The sequence below is a fragment of the Urocampus carinirostris genome, chromosome 3 (assembly GCF_059441175.1).
Source record: "Urocampus carinirostris isolate Australia breed hairy pipefish chromosome 3, RoL_Ucar_1.0, whole genome shotgun sequence".
Taxonomy (NCBI): domain Eukaryota; kingdom Metazoa; phylum Chordata; class Actinopteri; order Syngnathiformes; family Syngnathidae; genus Urocampus; species Urocampus carinirostris.
Window position 1 is genome coordinate 26,176,527 of NC_142351.1, and position 18,195 is coordinate 26,194,721.

Consider the following 18,195-nt stretch of genomic DNA (forward strand, 5'->3'; position numbering starts at 1 on the left):
GCTGGATTTGAGCCTACGACCTCGTAACTGTGCCGCAGAAGCACTAACCACTCGGCTGCTGTGCCGCCAAGTGTTTATAAATTGCTGACAATTTAGATGCCATTTCCTCCTGCAATCAAATGTAGCTATGTTCTCTGTAACCCTATAGAATAGCAATCATTTTTTTTTTTTTGCTCTAGGTTGTCAGCTACCACAAGGTGTCCCATCAAATTTTACTAAATTAACCTGAAACGAATGCCTGGAGTTTGCATGTTCCCCCTATGCCTTAGTGTTTTTTTCTCTTGGCACTTCGTTTTCGTCCCACATTTAAAAAACACGCATGCCAAGTTTATTTGCAATTTTCTATTTTCTAGTCATGTCACATTTATTCGTAGAGTTCTTAATCACAAGGTCTCAAAGGGCTGCACAGACCACTATTACAACCTCCCCTGATCTAAAACCTACGTGATGGCAAAAAATGACTCAGAATCCTTAGATTGTCCCTACAAATCTGTGTGTGTTTGCGTAATGGTATATTATTGTTTGTCTCTTTGTGCCCTGCAATTGGCTGGCAACTAGTACATGGGGCTCACTGCCTACTGCCAGCTGGGATGGGCCCTGGCAATTAAATGGCCGGCATGAGCAAAAGGGATTGGAAAATGAAGGAATCCTGCTGTAATATGACACAATAATGTCCCCAAAATGCTGAGATCTTGAAATATTTCTCATTTTCTATTGATTTGACCGAGTTGTCTGAGGAGCTTGCGTAATGTGGTAACTTAAAGTGGGATTTTTAATCTTCTGCATAATGAGCTGTAGAGCAGCATTTCACCACCCCATCAATATACGTCCTGCTCAATTAGTTTCTTGCCAAGCGCTTGATTCTGCCTGCCACATTGCCTTTAGTTAGTTTGCTTCTCAGTTCAAGACTCATTTATGATAATGAAATACTTTTCTCTAAAATTATTGCTTTTTTATTACCTGCGAGAAAGCTTGGACTAAAGGTTATTTGTTTTCTAAACAAAACTGTAATGTGACCAGGACAGAAAAACACTAATTTAATGAGCAGTGATAGAAACAAGAGTTCTAATTCGTCACTACCAACCACCAGAGGTGAGGCTTCATGCACTGCATGCTACTTTCGCACATGCGCAGTTCCAGATATGCTGCTGGTTAGCTTTGTGATGGTGAATCTGAGCTGCATTTTTTTTTCTCCCCTTCAAGGTGTGCATTGGTTTCGCCACATGCCGCGGTTGATGTAACTTTTCCCAGTTAGATCCCTTTTAGCTTCGGGTCTGCCGTGTCCGTGTTAGTTTATTTTTGGAGTGGTGATGTCACTATGGCCGCTACTGACGCTAGTTTTGACTGTTTCCTGGTATGCCTGCTTTGGCTAGCTCTCCGTTAGTTTCGGGGCTAGTGTGTCCGTGTTTATTACCGGCCGGCCTTGCATTATCGCTACGGGCGCTGCCAATGCTATGTTTGATTATTTCCCGGTTTGCCTGCTTGCAAGCTGTTTTTTTTTTGTCTGGCTATCTCCGTGTTAGCTTCAGGTCTATTGTTTCCATGTCTATTTCCGGACGGCCTCTTGTTATTGGTATGGCCTCTGCGACGCCATTTTCGTTCATTTATCGGTTCGCCTGCTCTCTGAGGGCCCGGTCACACAGCCTTTTGCGTCTGTAAATTTTGCGTTTTTTTTTTTTTTTTCTGCCCGTGTTGCCCATGGTAGAAAATGCGCAAAATTGGCCAACCCGCTGTTCATCCGTGGTATGCCCGCAAAACAGACGCCGGCGACTGTTCCGCTTCCTCATCGCGTCAGTTCCACGTCCTTTCCGCGTGTGGACCACGGGTATAAAAGCTGCCGAGCCGGGCTGTAGAAATCATAACCGCTCAAGACACAGTCCCGTGAAGATAAAGAATTCAAGCTATGGCACCGAAGAAGAAGCCAATATGTTATTATTGTAATAGTTTTTCATTTTTATTTTATTATCTTGTTATGAAATGAAAAGAAATGTCAAGAAATAAAAATGGATTAAGACGAGGTCACTACAGTGACTGGGATCCATGTTCACCCCTTGACGTCTCGAGCACAACTGACGTGTGCTCGGCAAATCGCGCTGAATATACGCGGAGAAAGGCGTTTGACCGTCACACGCGTTACACACGCTAATTCACGTGATAACGCCGCGATACAGGCGCAGAACAAACGTGCTATGACCGTGCTCCACCCGCGATTACCTTCTAAAATTCCACGTCCTACCCGCGTGTAACCACGCCCTGGCCGCGGCCGTAGCACGTCGTTCCGCGTCTGTACCGCATCATATCCGCGCGTGTACCACGTGTGCCGCCCGCGGTTACCCGTGGTCTAAAGTTTTGAGCAGCGCAAAACTTTTTCGCGGGGCCAACCGCGTGTGAATTTCTTGCCGCGTGTAAAGCACGGCTGTATCTCGTCTGTATCGCGATCTCAAAGCGTCCAACAGCGTCTGCTTCACGGGCAGAAATTTCTGGTCGTGATTCAGCCGCGATACAGACGCAAACGGCTGCTTTCAACTCCCTTTTTTATTGAGGATGTTGAGTTTACCGTTATCTAAATGGAGCAGGAAGGACTTATTTTCAGTTTGTAATGCACTAGAAAAAAAAAAGACGGTAACCTCGAAAATAGTCACAAAAAAAAGCATTCCCTCTAAACTCGAATTAGTGTCAATTTTCACATTTCTGTCACGTGAAAAAAAACGTACGCCTAAGATTAGCATAGTCTTTTCAGTAGAGTGAAAAAACACTACAGGACTGTCTCAGAAAACTAGAATATTGTGATAAAGTTCTTTATTTTCTGTAATGCAATTAAAAAAACAAAAATGTCATACATTCTGGATTCATTACACATCAACTAAACTATTTCAAGCCTTTTATCATTTGAATATTGCTGAATTTGGCTTACAGCTTAAGAAAACTCAAAAATCCTATCTCAAAATATTAGAATATCATGAAAAAGTATACAAGTAGGCTATTCAACTAATCACCTAAATCATCTAATTAACTCGAAACACCTTGCGAGGGTTTCCTGAGCCTTAAAAACTCTCAGCTTGGTTCAGTAAACTAAATCACAAGTATGGGGAAGACTGCTGATCTGACTGCTGTCCAGAGGACCATCATTGATACCCTCCATCAGGAGGGTAAGACACAAAAAGAAATTTCTCAAAGAGCAGGCTGTTCACAGAGTGCAGTTTCAAAGCATATCCACAAAAAGTCTGTTGGAAGGGAAAAATGTGGCCGGAAACGCTGCACAACCAAGAGAGATGACCGCAGCCTTAACAAAATTGTGAAGAAGAGCCGCTTCCAGAATTTGGGGGAGCTTCAAAGACAGTGGGCTGAAGCTGGAGTCCAGGTATCAAAAAACCAGTTCACAGACGTGTCCGGGAAATGGGCTACAATAGCCGTATTCCCATGGTCAAGCCACTTCTGAACTCAAGACAACGGAAGAAGCGTCTGACTTGGGCTATGGAGAAGAAGCACTGGACAGTTGCAGAGTGGTCCAAAGTCCTCTTTTCAGACGAAAGCAAGTTTTGCATTTCATTTGGAAGTCAAGGCGCCAGAGTCTGGAGAAAGGCTGGAGAGGAGAATAATCCAAGTTGCTTGAAATCCAGTGTGAAGTTCCCACAGTCAGCAATGGTTTGGGGAGCCATGTCAGCTGCTGGTGTTGGTCCACTGTGTTTCATCAAGTCCAGAGTAAATGCAACTGTGTACCAAGAGATTTTAGAGCACTACATGCTTCCATCTGCTGAAAAGCTCTATGGAGATGAGGATTTCATTTTCCAGCATGATCTGGCACCTGCCCACAGTGCCAAAACCACCAGTAACTGGTGCACTGACCATGGCATCACTGTCCTTGATTGGCCTGCTAATTCCCCTGACCTGAACCCCATCGAGAATTTGTGGGGTATAGTTAAGAAGAAGATGAAAGACACCAGACCTACAAATGCAAATGAGCTGAAGGCCGCTATCGAAGCATCCTGGGCATCAATAACACCTCAGCAATGCCACAGGCTGATTGCCTCCAGCCACGCCGGATTGATGCAGTAATCCGTGCAAAAGGATTCCCAACCAAGTACTGAGTGCATCAATGGACATTTTCAAATGTTTGATTTAGTTTTGCTGTTATAAAATTATTTTTTTACTTGGTCTGAGGAAGTATTCTAATTTTTTGAGATAGGATTTTTGAGTTTTCTTAAGCTGTAAGCCAAAATCAGCAATATTCAAATAATAAAAGGCTTGAAATAGTTCAGTTGATGTGTAATGAATCCAGAATGTATGACATTTTTGTTTTTTTTATTGCATTACAGAAAATAAAGAACTTTATCACAATATTCTAATTTTCTGAGACAGTCCTGTAATTCAAAAATGAATTTCAGAGATGTTTCATGAAAGCAATAATATATCTAATATTGACGATCTAGAAAACATAAGCCTTGAAATAACTCTTTAATAAACCGTTGTGTGATGATTTAGATAATTATACCATAAAAACTTATTCCTCACATTAGTTTTTTTTTTTGTGGTATCATTGCTAAATGGTTTTGTTTCTGGTGTCAAGAATGTGTAAAACTAGCTGAACATTTGTTTTCATTTGCCTTTTTCTGCTGATGTTCCCATCTTGATATCCACACAGGAAGACTGTGTAATAGGCAGCATCACACTGTCTGCGTGTCTAATAGCCTGTCATTTCCCATCCGTTCATGTGTACTGTAATTACCTCTGAGGGAATATAAGACACACTGGCGGGTTTTTAAATTGACATAGCCTTGACATCAGTTATGAGTGAAGGCTTTGAAATTTATTGGTCAGGCTTGCAATGACTGCTGTATAAGCATTATGCCAACATCTCTGAAGTAATCAATAGGTCCTTCCCTTCTTGCCAGTTGCTGACAAATTGTGGGACCATTTTATCCTCTCTCACAGAGCTTGCCTTCAAATGGTTTCACTTACAGTCAGCACAAGGGTGGAGGAAGAAGTTAACTAGCATGCCCAGGGTGGAGGTTTATGCTTTGTACTTTACTGTGAACCTGCATTCTGCTGGAATCACACTTTTTAGGAAGCCACTGCTGCTTAAACAAATTATTTTCAACCACTGTGCCGTGACACACTAGTGTGCCGTGAGAAATTGTCCAATGTCACTTTTTAAAATTTAAAGTTTTATAAAACATTTATGAATCATTTTCTGCAAATATTATGTCATTGTCACGTGTCTGTGCTGTAAAAACTGCGGGTATTATAAATTAAATTGTAATTAAACATACTGTTCAGTGTCATTTTATAACATTTTTGGTTAGTGGTGTGCCGCAAAGTTTTTCCAAAGTAAAAAACATGCCCTGGCACAAAAAAGGTTGAAAAACACTGGCTTAGACTAACTTGGTGATTTCTCCAAGTGAAATTATAGTTTGTCTTCCTGTGACTTATGTGGGTTATGAATCCCGTTTGAACATGTATTACTTTTAGCACCTGAAAGTGATGCATGGCATCAACTAGAACCTGCTGGACTGATCAGAATTTTGAGACAAGATGTTCGTTGTTGCAGTCGGTTGGACTTTTTGCATGATTTCTGTTATTATATTTGATGTTGATGTTAATTCTGCATTGCCTGTTAATGTCATTTCAACATTCAAACCAGATTTAGTCAATAGTACAATGTCCAAAAGATGTCCGGTGTTGGATGAGTTGAACCAATCTTGTGTTTCATAGTTGAAATCTCCCATTTTAAAATACAACAGGACAAATTGTTGAACTTGTAATTTAAAAGTTCAATAGACAGTATGGGTCCATAAGAAACCATTCTGTAGGTGTCATGGTTTAAAAAACTTTTACATTGTTGGCAGCAACGGAGTTTGGTTCTTTTAAGGGATTAACATGTTTTTTAATGTTGTTAGAATTAAAGACGCTGTTTTAGTTAATTAAAAAAAATGCTTATTACAATGCATGCAATTATAATTCTTGCATGGGCTGCATTCATTGTGGTGGACCCAGCCTAGGAACAGATGTTTGAGGAAGCCATAGCATGTAAGCACTTTTCCTTTTGGAAGAATATGAAATACTTTTCAACAATAAATGCTTTATGCAACCATCGTCTACTCTTTACACTTTTAGAACTGTTACGTCTCCTGGCTTCCCCGTAAAAATTACCATTTTAGGACGAAATTTGTTTTGTTGTTTTTGAAAATTTGCAGTCAACAGGTTGAGAGTTTTATGTTCCTACAAAGCTCACAACATTATTAGCCCAGTCATTAAAGGGTATTTCATCGAAATGTGACGTACATTTTTTGGACTTCATCGTAAAAATGACCATTTTAAACCAAGGGTCTCCTACGTTGTGCTCGCAATTAGCGCCCTTAAAACACCTAAGTAGCTTGTTCTGGAAATTGCTCACCAGTGCTGGGTCATGATATGAGATAATTAGAAACTACTTGGTCTGTTCCCGACCTCCCTAAAGCATCCAAGTTAAGCCTAAATCCCTATGAAACACATATTCCTGATTACTAAAAACACATTTAAATACAGTGGTACCTCTACTGACTAATTATTCTACATACGAAAGTTTCAGTTTACGAAAACTTGAACAGGAAAATATTGCCTCAAGTTACAAAGGCGTTTCAGGACATAAAGTCATGCAGTGCAGTACAGTATGCGCTGCTATTAGCCGCTCCAAGAGTTTCCCAAATGTAAGCAAACTGGCGTTTGCTTAAAATCTGCCTGGAAGCCCAGTACACATGCGTTATCCCAGCATGCTCTTCGTGTTAGCTTTACTCTCAACACTCACTTTTTAAAGGTCTTTTGAAGAAAATCTAATCCAAAGAGATTAATCTCTGCCTCCCCTTTAAAATGTGACAGATTGCGTAACGCAAGTGCCATTTAAAAAGCCATAGTACAACCAATGAGTGGTCTCAAACAGTCTCCAGTGGTAGCCTCTGTGAATGCTTGTAACTTGGATTTTCCTTTGTATGGGTATGCAAGATATGTGTTTCAAATAAATTTAGTTTGTCAAAATTATTTAGAAGCCCGTTTTTGTGGTTTATTGAGTCTTATTAACACAACTCCCAATAATTGATCTAGTAATAACATATTTAAAACATAGTACAAACATGAATTGTTATTTTTGAAATAAATATCAAACTGGTAGCCCTTTGTGGCAAAAAGTAAAGAAAAGTAACAAAAAGTAGCCCTTAGCTTCATAAACGTTGCAGACCCGTGATTTAAACTATATGAGATTTACATAGAGTGAACATGAACTAACATTTGCCTTGAACTTTACGAACTCTTCATTGTTGGCGGATCTCCAGCCTGCGGGCCTGTGGTTGGGCTATAAGGAAGGTTTGACGGCCAGATAGACTTATAGCTGCAGCCCAGCTGCTTGTTGCATCCACGGCCAGCCCACTGTTATCTCTGCTTCCTTTAGCAGCCTTTCCTGGATGGCCGAGGCAGGAGGAGATAGTTGCAGAAAGCAGTGGGAGGCAAAAAAGGGGCCATGTAGAGAAAGGGGATGAAATTCTGGAAAATGACTCTTTTTGTGGAAGAAAATGAGACGATTAGTTGTCTGCTAAGAGGGTTTTATATGGTTTAAGACCTCTTTTTGTCGTTGCCAGCCTTTTACTGTTAAGTTAGATGGGGGAATCCTTTTACAACCTGTAATCACGGTCAAGTAACAGTACTGCCAGAAGTGTGTGTGTGTGTGTGTGTAGTATGTGGGAGAGGGTCTGCAGTGCTTTGACAGAGGAAGAAGCAAAGTCCTGTAAATCCACCCTGGTCTGCAAGCCTGAGCCTTCCTCATCTTTACTAACCTATTATCACAAAGAGGGAGAGCAAGCTCATAGGATTTTCTCACGCCGCTCCGGCTCCACTTTGCCTTTGCTGCTGTCTCCTCTTCTTTTTCTGTAGTTTTGATGTGCCCCACCTCACTGTTCTTAGCTAAACAGTTGCAGAGGTTCTGCTCATGGTTCCTCATATCGCCTTCCCAGTCTTTCCTTTTGCTTAATCAGCTTCCCCCCGATGGAGTCTCGCTTGGCTGCTCAGCCAGCTTCCTCTTTTCAAGTCAATGACAATCCCCGGTTTCGTTCTTTAGGGAAATTCATTCGGCCAATGAACTCTATAGTTTGTACTTAAATTCAATTAAGATTGTTGGCTCTTCGATTCGTTTGAAAATGTATTTTCGATTCGAAACTAGCTTTGCGATATTTTTTACTGAAAATTAGCGACCTCTCCACTGAAGGAAGCTCTTTTTATAATGAGAGCAATACATTCATACCACAGCTCAGTAGCCTAGATGGTAGTGTGCCCGCTTTGAGACTGGGAGGTCGCTGGTTCGCGCCTCGGCCGAGACATACCTAATTGGTACAATGGCGGTGCCCTCTGGCTGCGGCTGCATCGACTCGCTACAACGGGTCAGGTGTATCGACATTTCGTTCTGTGTACATTGTTACAAAGAATGACAATACAAAGGAAATTATTATTATTATTATTATTATTATTGCCAGAACAATTAGCTTATTTTAAATATTTCATATTGTTTTACAAAAAAAAACTTAAAATGAGAAAAATGGTAGGTAATTTTACTCGTTTGAAAAAATATAAAAACATGATCTGAAGAAAATACTTGAAATGAGCAAATAATCCTACCTTGCCCTAGATAAAAAGATAATGTTCTTATTTTATGATTTTCTTAACATTAAAGAAATTTTCCATTTAAAAATGAAAGAAAATTAAACACATGAACAAAATTATCTGCCAAAATCGTAAAAAGCTCTGGGTTTTATTTGTTTTTACAGCGTAATCTTCTTTTCTTTTCTATTTAAGGTATCAAATCGGTTTGGTGACACTAATTAGTGATTCTGAATCATGTTAAATGAAAATCCTAATTCCTATGTCAATAAGCTATCATGCGGGTAAAAAAACCCTTATATTAGTCGCTAAACTATTGGAATTTTCTGTTTAAGATTAGAACACATCAATCATTGTAGCATAATCATGGTAACATAAAAACATAAAGTGATACTGAAAGTGTGCAGTTTTTGTTTTTTCCAAGTAAATGAGAGACACCAAAATTGTACTTTTTTAGGCCAGTAAGGTACTGGTTGGTTGTTCGGTCGGTCAGTTGGTTGGTAGGATCCCTTAACCTCTAGGGTCGTAAGGGCACAATTTTCTGCAAAATGTCTTGGGCAAGTACAGCCTGGTAGCGCCCATCCATCTCCAGGCCAACCTATGTTTCCACCCTGTCATACTTTAAATTGGAAGATTTCTGTGTCACAACACCAAAAAGAATCATCCCAAAAAGTGAATGCTCATTACGCGTGTGGCATTGATGAATTCATAAAATGTATAGGTTATTATGATTTACTACAATGCAGTAAGAATTGGATTTATTCACCTATAGCAGGGGAAACCTTTTTGAGCCAAAGAGCGATAAAGGCAACCCCCCCCAAAAAAGAAATTAAGAGAGCCACACCATTTATTGTAAGACAAAATTCAGCACAACCGGCAAACTTCTCCAGACAAATGCTAACTCTTCCGCACATTTTATTTCACTGTGTGTCATTTAATGATTTGATCAAATCTATGAAATAATGACTGAGCCTGTGTCCCGTATTAATTTACGACTTAAATTTATATCCCTCTCTGTTTTTTTTTTTAAGTGTGTTGGGCTCATTTTTGTCCTAAATAACTTTTTCAAAACAAGGAGCAAACAATAAGAATATCATACTATTTACCTTCGGCACAGACTGAATGGAGCGAGAGAGCGAAAGGAGTGCTTTATGCTGTGTGGAGAGATTCGCCCACCTCTACCGCTCACCCAATCAAATTGCTGGCATTTGGGGTGTTTTTACAGTTTAATGAGTATCCATTTTTTTAGTGGCACCTTGACTGTATACTGTACTTTAAAATGTGCCCAATATATACTGGACAGAACCTTCAAATGTCTTGGCTTACCAAAACCGTGGTTTAATCATATTACAGTGGAACCTCGGTTCTCGACCATAATCCGTTCCAGAATCCTGTTCTAAAACCGATTTGTTCGATCACCGAAATCATTTTTCCCATTAAAAATAATGTAAATCGTTTTAATCTCTTCCAACACTCTGAATGTTTACCTTGAATGTTTAACGTAAACATAAAGCTAACCCAAGCTAATCGTACGTTTACGTTATCGTAATCTTCCGTACGAAAGATTACGCTAACATGAACGTGTAAAAATAAAAAAAAAAAGGATAAAGAAAATAATTATGAATATGATTTCTTACCTTTTTGGTGGTCAGCAGAAGGCGCAGGTGGACGGTGGGGAGAGGGTTGGAGGTGGAAGGAAAATTATTGTTTGGAAGGAAGTTCTTTTCTCTTAAAATACCGATCTAATGACACTTGCTTCTGCCTTCTTTTTAGCACTTTTCTAAAGTGACTCATGACAGTGTCATTAAAGTCATTTATGACCCTGGTGGCTGCAACTTCATCGGGGTGGTGGAGTTCAACGAAATTTTGTAACTCGGCCCATTTGTTACACATTTGTTTAATCTCGGACGTCGGGGCATCCTTTCTTGCTTCCTCCTCGCCAGAGGACATCTCTTCCTCCAACTTTTTCTTCTGCTTCTATATTAAAAGCAAAAACAAAACGAAGCACGTCTGCACCCGATAACAGTTGGTCACGAAAAGAGCGATATACATCCGTACGCCGCTCAGCATCGCACCCTCGCATACGCACTCACGCATTATCGGCGTTCGAACTCCGATTTTTTGACCGAAGAGCGTAGCAAGAATTTCTCGAAATTTTTGGTTGGACTCCGATTTGTTCGAACTGAGAGGCGTTCAAAAACCGAGGTTCCACTGTACTTTGGAATGTCACAGGGAATAGTGTAATGGTCAAATTTGATCCCTAAGCCAAATGTACTCATCAAAAGAGCCATATATGGCTTGCAAGCCATAGTTTCCTGACCCCTGATGTATAGTCTTGATGGTTTTTTTGTGAGTGTTGATTTTGGAGCTTGTATTGTTGCTTTATACTTCATTTAAATGCTTCATCCACTTTTTTTTTATTCGAAAAATTCCCACATTTAATCCCTCAAGATAAATCCCCAGCCTACATATAATTATTTATGTCGACTTACTGTTGCTCTTTTCAGTTTCTGTCTATTCTGCAACTGAAACATGTAATCCTTTAATCCCCTCATATAGCAGTTGCAATATGTTAAATTTGTGTTTTTCTGTAATGCTGACTGTCTGTTAGAAGGAATTTGCCATTCAGGTCCTGGTTCCCAAACAGACCCCATAAAGACAAGACACTGACTGGACTGGCTTTCTTGGACTGGTTACATTTACATATAAATGACAATCACCTTGATGAAAACATGAGGTTTGGATCTTTAGAAGCCTCATGCTGCTTCTGAATGCAAATCTTGTGAAGTTGTTTGTATGCTGCTGTGGGTAGTTTTCAGGACATAATCCAGTGCTAAAACAACAAAAAACACCCAGCAGGAGTCTCTTCCATCTTGCACAATTGCCTACGCGCTGCCTTGAGTGTGTTACCACTGTATGCAGTCTGCTGAAAAGAAGACTCACACTGAGGGAAGAGAAACTCTATGGCAAGGCCACCATGCCACCGAGCAAGACATATGAATTTCATCTGACCATAGACTGTATTGGAGTCAATCAGGAACTGCCAGGGAAGCAGAGCAACAAGAATAAAATCATGCATTTATGCCCAAGAAAGACAATTCAGCAGGGGATGCAAGGAAAGGTTATTCCATAATTGTGCCAACTAAGGGGTGGGGTGGTACTCCAGAGGTTGAAGTGCTGGGGTGGAAACACCCTCTGTGTGATAACGCCTTGTCTCTGAAAGTTACACACACTTTGATTTTACCCATTAGACTGCGCACAATACGAGCTTTGATAAAATGGAACATGTTTTACAGAGTAGAGGGAAATTCTTGACTTGTAGCCTGTGTACCGCTAGCGGCGAGATTATATTGAATTGGCTGACTGGACATAATAATTGCAAACACTCAATGTGGACTCAAATCCTTTAAAGCAAATGTCGACAACTATGCTTAGAGTAGTGTATGTTACTGGGGGCAACTCTAATCTTCAACCTTGTATAAAATCCACTGGTCATTTCTATTAGTCCAAGCCAAGAACCCATTTTTACTTCAGGCTAGATTGTTAAATCAACTGAGGAGTTAGTATTTTTAAAACAATTTGCTGGATATGAATGGTGGCTCCCTGAACTAATCCTATTACCCCCTGTGAGTTTACATAGGTTTTTTTTCTTTTCAGAATTTTTCGTGTCCCTAATACAGTGGTCCCCTTACTTAGGAAATTTATTTTATTCTGAAAGCCATTTATAATTGGAAAATGTGATCAATGGAAACACAGTTTACACTGGAAAGGACCAAAGACTTCCAAAGTTTCAAAAATTAAAATTCTCATAATTTATAAATAATACATCAAAGCCAACCAGCGGGGCGTGAGTCATTTGGTGCTAGGTTGCGCAGAAAGGAAAAAATGTTCCATTATTTTATACTCATAATTGTTCTATTTACACTGTTAGAGTCACACCCAATGTGAACCGAGCGTTTGAAGCTGTGCGTTCAAAATAAATTGAGTTTGGTGCGCATGGGTGGGGGCAGTTTCCTGTCGGGCGGTGCAACTATCACGTCCGTGGAAGATATCGCGAGGGCTAAATGAAACCAGAATTTTGCGCTTCAGCGTCAGTTACAGCCAATCGGCATGGCAAATGGTCAAATGAAGCCCACTGCATCATGTTGCTGGGGCAGTATACACAGGGGTAATAACATCTCCACCTTATCGTTAACAGAAGGCCTGTTTTTGTGTGTGCTTGTTTTCAAAAGATGAAGAGGCCTTTAAACACTGAAAAACACTGATAAAAACATTTCATGTGGCTAAAGGAAATCAAAGCGAATTAGAACTAGAATATTTTAACAATCAAATAATCCGACAATTATTTGTTTTAGATTAATCGATGAATCTGATAAGAAAAACACATTATTAATGTCATCTTCTATATTCAAATATTGACATTTTGCGGACAAATAAGAAAATAGAGCACAAAACTGAATATTCTACAATATTAAACAAAAACAAAAATCAGTGTTTGTCAAATAACAAACAAAATAGATACACATGTATGCTGTGCACCTGTAATATAATAATATATATATATATATATAAGTGCAAAAAGGCATCTTTGTTGTTTAAGGGACATGAGCTTTTGGAACAAGAAATCATTGCAAATCTAAAAACCCAATGACGCGTATCAACATTAACATTCCAAGTATCAAAATACTTAACGATAAACAAAAATGCAAAACCAATGGTATACACCTGCAAATGTATAAACTATAACTTTAAAAAGTACAAAAAAGGTATTTTGTCGTTTAAAAGGATGTGAGCTTATAGAACAAGAAATAAATGCAAATGTGAAAACCCAGTAACATCATTTTCAACATTAACAAGCAAAAGGTAACCGCTATCACCTTTGCTCACTAACTCACTCACTCTTCTTTCTTTGAGAACTTTGCATTGCAATGCAAAAATGTCAACATGTCAATCTCAGTGAAAAAAAAGCTGCTTGCTGTGGTGTTCATGATGTTTCTTTCTCATAATGAAGCTTGTCATTGTTTGTGCTTTTCTATTGTCAAGTCAAGTCACATTTATTTATATAGCCCTTAATCACAAAATGTCTCAAAGGACTGCACAGGATTACAATTACACAATTACCTGATCTTAAACCAACATGCGGGCAAGGAACAACTCAAAACTTCAGCGTGAGGAAAAAGAAACCTTGAGAAGGGACCTCACAAGTGGTAAGCTCCCTTTCAGGATGACCAGGGTGAGTTAGATTTAGCATTACAGTACACAAACATAGTAAACACTAGGTAACATGTTGAAATGTTTTCCGGAAAGTGGAGGGTGCAAGATAAGAGGGTGCAAGTCCATGCAAACATTTGTATGTAAATAAGAGAAGCTTAAAGTCACATCTTAAGTGGACTGGGAGCCAGTGCAAGTTGGCCAATAGTCAAGTTAAGTCATTTTTATTTGTATAGCCCTTAATCACAAAGAGTCTCCAAAGGGCAATACAGGAGTAATATGCTCAAACTTTTTTGTCTTAGTCAAAAGTCTAGCTGCCACATTCTGAACCAGCTGCAAACTTTTGATGCTAGACATCGGGAGACCAGAAAGCAATACATTACAGTAATCAAGCCGAGAAGTAATAAACGCATGAATTAAAACCTCTGCATCTGATTGGGACAGCATCGAACGCAATATTACGGAGGTGGTAGAAAGCTATTCTAGTAATATTTTTCACGTGTGACTGAAACGACAGATTAGGATCAAATATAACACCTAGATTTTTGACCGAGTCACTATGGGTGATATTACATTTGTCTAGGTTCAGGGCAGTATTTGAAAACAACTCACGACAATGAGCTGGACCAATAATCAAAATTTCAGTGACATCCATCTTTGAATCTCAGTAAGGCGAGCCTCCAGATTTCTAAAACTTAACTGTTTAGTTGTCTCCAGTGGCACATACAGTTGAGTGTCATCTGCATAGCAATGGAAACTAATATTATACTTGCGGATAATGTCACCAAGCGGAAGCATATAAATACTAAAAAGAAGGGGGCCCAAGTACAGACCCCTGTGGAACACCACAGGGGACATTAAGTGTTTAGAGGTCAGATTGCCATAGTTAACACATTGCATCGTGTCTGACCGGTAGGACCTAAACCACGAGAGTACAGTTCCGGAGATACCACTGCATTCCAGACGAACAAGTAATATGTTGTGTTTGACAGTATCAAAAGCAGCACTGAGATCCAGCAGCAGTAACATTGATAAGGCACTTGAATCTATTGCTAAAAGGAGATAATTGGTTACTTCAGCCAGGGCTGTCTCAGTAGAGTTATTTGCCCTAAATGCTGACTGGACAGTTTCAAAGAGGTTATTTTCTGACATGAAGTCATTTAGCTGCTGTGCAATGACCTTTTCAAGTAATTTTGCAAAAAATGGCAGATTTGACACTGGCCTATAATTACCTAGGCTTTCTGGGTCAAGGTTAGGTCGCTTAAGCGTGGGTTTAATGACGGCAGACTTGAAGGCTACAGGAACAATACCCGAGGATAGCGATATATTAATAATATTTAAAACTGACGGTCCTAAGATCCCAAACAGATCCTTTACCAGTGAAGCTGGAAACGGATCAAGCAGGCAAGTTGTTTGTTTGGCCTATTGAGATAAGAACGTGTTGTATGAGTATTATTATGGCACAATTTACAAGGACACAATAATCACTTAGACTTTGCCAGAAAAGTAAAACTTGGTACCTTATCTTAAACTTATTAATCCCATTATGTACACGTTGAGCTTTTTATAAAGCACAATTAAACACTGCTTAAGCCTACTCCCTTTGGACACATGTTTGATAATATTGTATTGTCTGATTTTTTTTTGTGTGTTGGGTGCAAATAATTTGTTGTTCCCTTTTGTCAATTAGTGATTGGTACTGTTTTTTTGTTGTGCTGTGCCCAAATAAACTTCATTATTTAATTTTAAAATAATATATCTCGCTCACTCACACGCAGTCATTATTAAGCTAATAAACACATCAAGCGAGCGACCAGAGACTAACGTTATGTTTCACTCAGACGTCGCAAAAAATTAAAAAAAAATGAAACTTTAGGCTCAATCTTACCACCATTGTGTGAAAGTGGAGGTTTTTTTTAATGAAGCACAATTAAACACTGCTTAAGTTAATTAAAATAAAATAAAAAGTATCTCACTCACACGTGTGTGGAGTCATTAATCAGCTAAGGCCAAACACTAACATCAGCTAGCTACCAGAGACAAAGGCTACGTTTTCACACCTAAAACACAAATAACAATCCATCCATTATCTGCACCGCTTATCCTCAGTAGGGTCGCAGGGGTGCTGGAGCCCATCCCAGCCATCTTCAGGCAGTGGGCAGGGGACACCCTAAACTGGTTGCCAGCCAGTCGCAGGACACACAATTCACTTTCCCATTCATACCTAGGGACAATTTGGACTGGCCAATTAACCTAACATGCGTGTTTTTGGAAACTGGGAAGAAATCGAGGGGCCCGGAGGAATCCCACGCAAGCACGGGGAGAACATGCAAACCCCACACGGTATGTTCGATCTCATCACCTCAGAACTGTGCCACACATGCGCTAACCACTGCGCTGCTGTGCTGCCCTGTAAATAACAAACGCATTTTTAAAAAAGACTCTTCTGAGATCTCTTATTCTTGTCGGTGACTCCATGTTTTGGTTTTGATTGCTGCCTCACGATCGTGGTGCTCCCGTGCCATATCACTTTTTTCGTTGTGTGGACTGCTGCCACACTTTTGCGGACTTCGGTCCAACTGTTTTCTCCGCGTCCGTCATGTTTCATGATTAGAATTTACCGCAGTGTTTAAAAATAACGCCTTCGTTTGCACTCTACCTCGCTCTGTTATACTCGCCCACTCCTGCTGCGTGTGATCAAACTGGCTTAGAATGTTTAAGTTTGGGAGCTGTGAGTAGCAGCGAGTACTCTTTTGTCATTTTTTTCCTCTTGAATTATGGATGCAATATTTTTTCATAAACGGCCTGTTTTGTGAAAAGACATTCATGAGTTAAAGTAACACTAACTATTTATCTTTCAATGAAAATTCTTGTAAATACAATCTTACTACTGGCAGATGTAATCTAAGGTGCATAGTGGCGGAAATAAAGAGCAAAGGCAGAATGTCACACTTTACTTTACCTCCAGAAACCTTGTTAGAATTTGATATGGTGAAATTGTGAATGTGTTTAATTGCTGTTAAAAGTGTCAATAAAATTGTTCAAACCTTCATAGGGAGAACATTGTTGCGCACAACCAAAAACTTCCTATTTTGAGCAGAGAGCTCAAGGGTCAATCTCTTTGTCTATCTGCCACTGTGCTCTTGCACTTGAGGCAATCCTGCAAGAGACGCTATGCAGTGAGGACACACTACTGAACTCATTCACCCCCACCCGCAGAGTTCACATTGGGCATTTGAGTGATCTCCTGTGGCAAAAACCGTAACCCCACAAAAAGATGCGACCTTTCTCTTTTTGCATAGGAAAACATTTGTTGCATTTTGTTTATTTTGTGGAATAATTGCCTTCACTGAGAAAAAAAACATACTTCTTTCTGCTACCCAAAAAGTGTGGTAAGCTAATTTTGAGCTGAGAAGTATCAATTTTCAAACTGATCAGTGTCATTAAGCTAATGTTTGTAGCATTCAAGACAGCTCAGACTCTAAAAAAAACGGACAAGAGAAGGTAAAACAATACATTCTTTAACATTAGGCAACTATTAAACAGTAAATAAGCCATGACATTGCCAAGTTCAGCATCAGTGTTTATTTTACGTGTACCGGTACTTCATTCACCCCAAAGAACCTGTCCAATAGCAAAACACAGAGGCCTTTATAAACTTCTCATGCTTTCAGTAATATTTCCGCATACTGCACAATATACCAGTTATGTTTCTGTTGCTCTGAAAAAAATGGTAGAATTTATTGTTTTGACTTTTAAATGCACACTTGCTTTTGACAACTCATTGTCATCAATAAACTTGGATTTTTTCGGTTTATGTATTTCTCCCCCTCTTACAGGCAATAACTGCTGACTTTTTGGTTGCTATGTGTAATGCAGCTCATACGGTGTCATTAAGCCTTTGGAAACTCAGCAGAAGCCACCAAAGGGTCTTTGCGGGGGGTTCAGCTCCAAAGTGCAAGTGCATTCCTTGTAGTGCAGTCCATGTAGAGTTGGCCATTTATTGAATAGAAATCAGGCTGGCTTAGAGGCTGAGCCTGCTAATATACTAGCACCCCCCAGATAGGAGAGCGGCTCTTTTTTCCAGAGGTACAATATCTTTTTAAAAAGTTTTTTTTATAGGCACGTAGCATCCTAAAACATGTTCTAACAATGTATTCTATTTTACATTGATATATACTAATAAAACAAAAATGACTGATAATATGTACATCTTTGTTCATTTTGAGTCCAAGATTGTGTTTTGAAAACATAAGAGAGGAAAACATTCACTGCATGAACTGTTGTATTAAAACCCTGGTACACTCAGCTCCATTGAATTTTCCCAAGAACATTAAACAATGCCAAAAACACTTTGTATGACTT

General features: G+C 39.5%; 1 protein-coding gene across 1 annotated transcript in view; it reads left to right on the top strand.

Moving 5' to 3' along the window:
* The window catches only part of lrp1ab (low density lipoprotein receptor-related protein 1Ab), a 130,977-nt gene that overhangs the window by 27,112 nt on the left and 85,670 nt on the right, over positions 1-18,195 (top strand). The window lies entirely within an intron of this gene.